Source organism: Grammomys surdaster, unplaced genomic scaffold, assembly GCF_004785775.1.
Source record: "Grammomys surdaster isolate TR1022 unplaced genomic scaffold, NIH_TR_1.0 240, whole genome shotgun sequence".
NCBI classification, from domain to species: domain Eukaryota; kingdom Metazoa; phylum Chordata; class Mammalia; order Rodentia; family Muridae; genus Grammomys; species Grammomys surdaster.
The window spans coordinates 581,465-587,861 of record NW_021604685.1 but is presented as its reverse complement, the minus strand read 5'-3'; the positions used below and the strand labels follow the sequence as shown (position 1 = coordinate 587,861).

At 42.0% G+C, this 6,397-nt stretch overlaps 1 pseudogene; it reads right to left on the bottom strand.

Annotated features, from left to right (window-relative positions):
- Positions 1-4,299: 4,299 nt before the first annotated feature.
- Positions 4,300-5,985, bottom strand: LOC114626852 (annotated as a pseudogene).
- Between the last annotated feature and the right edge of the window lie 412 nt (positions 5,986-6,397).

The window sequence follows — 6,397 nt, the reverse complement described above, 5'->3', positions numbered from 1 at the left end:
GGGGATCTCTCTCTCTCTCTCTCTCTCTCTCTCTCTCTCTCTCTCTCTCTCTCTCTTCCATACATATGTAAAATGTTATACAGATGTTGTAGTGGTTTGAATATAATTGGTTCCCATTGACTCATATATTTAAATGCTTGGTCATTAAGAAGATATTTGATAGGGATTAACATGTGTAACCTTGGAGGAAGTGTGTCACTGGGGCTGGGATTTGTAGTTTCAAATGGTCAAGCTAGTTCCAGTGTCTTCTCTTCCTGCTACCTTTGAATCCAGATGTAGAACTCTCAGCTACCATGTCTGCTTGCATGCCATCATACTCGCTGCCATGAGGCTAATGGACTAACCCTCTAAAACTGTAGGCAAGTCCCAATGAAATGCTTTTATTTATAAGAGTTGACATGGTCACGATGTCTCTTCAGAGAAATAAAACAATGACTAAGTCAGAAGTCGGGATCAGAGAGATGAGCAGGGTGTTGCTTTGGCAGGCCTGACCATCCTTCTTGTTGGCAGAATTTGATATTTGGGACTTTGGATAGGAAAACTGTTGAAGCTTTAAGTAGGACTTAGTGGGCCACACTACAGGGAAGACGGTGGTGCTAAGAACAATGTAGATTATGATGACCCAGCTCAAAAGATTTCAGAGGAAAAGACTATTAAAAAATGTCCTAAAATTGGGTTATTTTGGTGAAGAATTTGGCTGCTTTCTTCCCTGTCCAAAAGAAAATCTGCCTGAGGCTAAATTGAAGAGTTTTGGATTAATGTCATTGGCAGAGGAGATTTTTAAGGCAGTGTACTATTGACTCAGTCTTACGCTTCTTAGTGGTTGCACTTACGTAAATCTATAATGAAAAGGAGCAAGCTGAGCAAATAAAAGTACAAAATGTACAGTTTGAGGAGAAAAGGAGCACTGGGAAGCACAATAGAGCTAAGTCTAATACTAACTCAAGGAGAAAAAAGTTTGAAGAAAAGCCTGATCCTAAATGGAATGAAGGGAGTAGTGACGTCAGGACAAGACTCCACCCAGATAAGCTTCCAACTTGTGAAAATGAATCAAAGAAAAGTTTACCCAGTGAAGAAAATCATCAAAAACAGACAGCTGATGGTGTAATTGAAGGAGATGGGCATGTTCGAGCCTCAGCAAGCAGCAGAACTTGGCAGTGTCAGCCACATAGTTCTGGCTTTAGAGTTGAGGATAGAAGAAGGGGGTTATGAAATGTCCCTCTGTGATGAAGAAAGCTATTGAGGTAAGACATGTGTCAGGGATGTCTCTGCATGGTGGCCTAGAGAGGCCATTTCGTGAAGCTGTGAAGTTGAAGCCTAAATTGCCTGGAGACCTCAAGATGGTGGAGATGCCAGAGATGTGATGTGGGATACCTGCTGTGGGAACCTGCAGACTAAGTGTGGTACAAGACAGAGAGAGAGAGAGAGAGAGAGAGAGAGAGAGAGAGAGAGAGAGCGCTTCAGCTGATAAAGCTGAAAGAAGTTGGAGATCTGAAGAGAGCTTTGACATCAGACATGGAAATGTAGAGGAATTTGCCCTGCTGGTTTTTTATCTTGCTTGGGTCCAGTATTTTCTTACTATGCTCCCTTTATTACCTTTTGGAATAGCAACATATATATCCTGTGCTACTGTATGTTAGAAGCAAATGGTCTGCTTTTAGATTTTGACTTTATAGCAGGTGACAGTTAAGAGATTGTCACAAGTCTTTTAAACCATGTTGGGACTGTTATAGACTATGGGGAATTTTAAAGTTGGACTGAATGCATTGTTACACTATGATATGGCTACAAGCCTTTGGGGATCAGGGAGTGGAATGTGGTGGTTTGAATAGGAATAACCCTCCCCCCTCACACACACATACACGCTTATATACCTGAACATGTGGTCGTGAGGGAGGAATGGCCTTGTTGGAATAGGTGTGGTCTTGTCAAAGGAAGTGTATCACTGGGAGTGGGCTTTGGGGTTTCAAACGCACAAGCTAGGTTCATTGTCTTCCTGCTGCCTTCAGATCTGGATGTAGAAGTCTCAGATACCATGTCTGCTTGTGTACCACCATGTTCTCTACTATGAGGATAATGCACTAAAGCTCTGGAAGTGTAAGCAAGCCCTAACTAAATTTTTTCCTTTATAAGAGTTGTTGCAGTCAAGGTGTCTCTTCACAGCAGTAGAACACTGCTGCAATTTTATAGTGTGTCTATTTGTTTCTTTTCTAGGGGTTCAAGCTCAATATAAGGTTGTATAATGATAATGCCTTATTTTTTAAAAGTACTTTTGGGGTCCATGGTTTTTCTCGGGAATATAATATTCTTTATTATTTCTTTCTGTGTTTAAAATAATTTATGGAAATGAGATGAAAGCACTTAGTTCCTTTGTTTGAATCTCTTTAATTAGGAAGCAGTACTATTACCTCTTCTGGTCACTTTGAGTTCTGAGGTCAGAAAAATAGTCAAATCTTGAAAAGAGCAACTGAGTGTTAGACAAATTATAGTAATACAACTTTGTCTCTTTGTTTCACACTAATAAAACACGCCTTTTATATATGTATGTTTTTTTCATATTGAAATGTCTTAAAACATAGCAACCTTCTTATTTTCACATTAACTCCTGAAACTATTGAATCTCATTCTCAGAGTCTCTGTATCTTTCTTTTACAATTAATTCTTTTTTTTTTTTTTGGTGAGGCAGAGAAATTCTTTATTGCCACAGGAAGCAAGTGCACTCATCTCTTCAACAGTTTTAAGAATCACAAAAATGCAGAATTCACACAATAAAGAATAACACAGACTTAGGGAGAAATGGTCCCTTGGGCTATATTGGCGGTAATACTGAGGTAACCAATTGACCTTGTTCAGTGGATATATCATAAATGAAATGAAAAAAATCCACTAGTTATAACATCTAATTCATGTATACCATTCAAATAAAAATATATATTGTTTTAATTATAGCAAGTTACACATTAGTGTTCACAAGATAAAAACTGTATTCTACTGAAAATTTGTGTTTGTGTGTATGTGTGTGTGTGTGCGCTCGCGCGTACTTCTTCTTTATCTGTAAGCTTGGAAGTCAGAAAGTATGCTACTTAAGGAGACTTTCTTCTGGATTTAAAAATGCAGGTTCTAGGTCCAAGAGAGACAAATGTCAGCTGGAAGACTATTGCATCTTTTAAAACTTGCATGTTAAAATCTACAAACTTGAACTGTAAGACATATTTATTTATTTATTTATTTATTAAAAAGGACCACAAAATTTCTCAAAATGGATTATGGAACACAGGAAACAGTTCGTGAAAGTACAGGGATACTATCCAGTGCTGTGTCTAATATTAAAAACTGAACATTCTATTTAAATGGTATCGCACTAGCTCTATACACAGTGGACAGTAGGACCACAATAATCAACCTCACAGTAGCAACAAAGGCACATGGTCCCTGACATACTTTTTAGTGGGCAACATGTTGTGGTCCGATAGAAACATTTAGGAAGAAAAAAGCCTTGTAATGGTTGAAAAGCTGTTTACTGTTGTTTCTACTGTAAAACTCTTCTACCAATCAAATTGAAACGTGAATATCTATGTGACTAGAACCTATGCTGCAGACATCTCACCTAACATCTGGCCAACAGATTTCAGTGTAACAGATTAGGAAATCATATCTCTGACAGCATAACCTACAGCAGAACTAAAAACAAGACACACACTCCACGTCCATTCACCCACATATCATCTTTGTCACATTTAGGGCTAACTTACTATGCCTTAATTTAACATATTCTGAAATATCAGTGTTTAAGTCAAGGCTTTGACACATTAATCCATTTATTTCAAGTCCTCTGTCCAACCTTGGTTACATCTTGAGCAGCTGTCATACATGTAGCCTACCTCATTTTGGGAATGTTACTCCAATTTTTAATTTGTGCATTGATTAAGCCAATGAAAGTGAAATTATTTAGTGACAACTACATATTTCCTATTAATCAAAATCAATGTTACCAAGTATTAAGCACACAGCCTTCTCCATGGTGTAAACTATGTGTTTATCTTCCATCTTTCTCCAGTCTCCTTGCCAATAACTACATTGCCCAGGCTTTCTATGACTGCAAAAGTTCTAAATGCTGACGCATAATATTTATAGTAAATACACATAAGTTGACAACAAAATTTCAAGTAAAATGAATGGTATCCACATCTATTAGTCTGAAAGGTATCAACCCTAGATTTGCTTCTATAAATTACAAAGACACGTTGTACATTCTTAAATAGTGAATGCCTACAATATTGAGCCTTTCCACACAAGCAACTTACACAGGAAGGTAACTGGTCAGTGCATGTTACACTGCAATGCTCTCTTGATTCCCTCTTCTGTGGTTGTTGCTTTGTCCTGGTGTCCACAGACTACTGTGTGAGTTCTTATGCTTTGGCTCTGGTCTGTGAGCTGAATGAGGCAACACTAGTTATTAAGGCTTAATCTGTGATGGAGCATTATCCTTGAATCTGGTGCCATTTCCAGAGAACAGGAGGAGAATCTCAGCTATCTTGATTCTTCAGGCTCTGTTTTAATAACTTTTTTTTCCAAGGTGAACGCAGAATGAGGATAGTCTTTTACAATCCCAAGGCTCTCTGATGAGTGGGACTTCGCATCACTGAGTAAAGCCTACTCAGCTCCCCATCCAGCACGAAATGATGGGGCTGTCTGTTCCGCACACTAGGAATTCGAAGATTCAAAGGTCTTTCTCCTTGCCCATCGGAGCCATCAGAAGGCAGGCCGCCATCAGGACTCTGCTCTCCGGAGCTCTGCCTGAAGAGCCCGGCCCTGAGTCTCCGCTCCTGCTGCAGCCTCTCATAGCCGGCCTGGCACACAGGAGCTCCATCTGCTTCGCTATCCCCCTTTCAGCCTGTGAACTGAGACCTGCAAGCTCCTCACTCTCGGTTCTGGCCTGCTGGAAGAGTGTTGGCACAGCTTCCTGGAAGTCCGGAAATCCGTCCTCCATTTCAATTCTCTTTGGAGACAAGTCATCTCTTTCACCACATTTTAACCTGGTGGTCCTGTAAGTGTATTTGTAGGTGACTTCTCGAGAAACCTGCCTGGCCAGGGCAAAAAGCTCATCTCTTCTCATCAGCAGGGCATTGTCCTTCACAAACAGCTGAGTGGCTGCCTCATTAACAGTAAGCTCATGCAATGTGAGGTGTTTACCATCCTTTCTTTTGGAGTCAAATATAGATGGCGCTGTACTTTATCTAATCTCCTTCTCTTTGTGTGGGTCTTCATCACTCATCTCGAAGATGTGACCAATCATTTTGGCCAACTTCTTATTGTTCTTCAGCAGCTCTTTCCCTTCATTCAAGTCACTTTTGGGCAGCGTGGGGACCATCCGCTCCACACACACTCTACCACAGAGAGTGCAGCAGCAGCATCTAGGGCCTCGCTGCTTTCTTTTGGAGAGGCTGGGGAGCCCAGGTCTGCTGGAGAGAGACTATGCTCACTTTCAGTGGTGTGGTGTCCTTGCCAAAGTCTGGATTTGCTGATGCTCTGTAGTGCTAAACTTCCCACCTCTGACTTGCCCTGACCCAAGCTCTGCACACAGGTGGTGGCGGCACATTTAAGGATTTTTAAAAGTGGCTCTCGTGAGCTGCTACTCCTTTCATAACTATTGCAGGATATTCCCAGCCATGTTGGTGATCACTCTGGTAATTTATAGATGGGTATGCTACTGACAGGAAGGGAAGTCAACGGCTGATTGAAAAGGCCGGGGTTTGTAACCCAGTCTCTCAACGCCTTCTGAAGCCTTCTAACATGAAGGGGCTTGCTCGTCATGCCAACGAGTGCCATGATTTCCAAAAATTCCTCTTCTCCAGCTTCACACAGTTGCTGGACATCATCACCACCTTGTTGGATAAAGGCATCGAAGTAAGAAAGCAGATTGGCTTTCTGCAATATTCTATACAGTTGCAGGTCCCCTAGGGTCCTAGGTAGGGCTGCGGCCATTACTGTGGATGGGCTTAACCTGCATCCAAAGCTTGTCTGTCTTACACGTGTCTGCACATTCCCCACTCAGCCGCAGAGGCTCGGCGACTCCCGCTTCCCTGCACCTGGGTGCCAAGTTTCTGAAAGCCACTTCCAAGCAAAACTCTCCTTCCGCTTTGAAAACACAACTAAGGCCCAAGGCTGCGGCTCTGCCGGGCTCCTGCAGCGACTGAGGTGGCCGGGACGCCCCCGCGCCCATCGAGGGAGGCAGAGACGCGGTGGGCGCGCGCTCCTTCCCCCGCCCGCCCCTACGGCGCTTGCAGGGCCGCGCAGGCGGAGGCTCCTTTACGATTAATTCTATTGCCATTGTTTTAGGTAGATACTATTATTATTCCTGAGTTTTTAGTAAGTGGGATATTTCCAGAAAAATAAT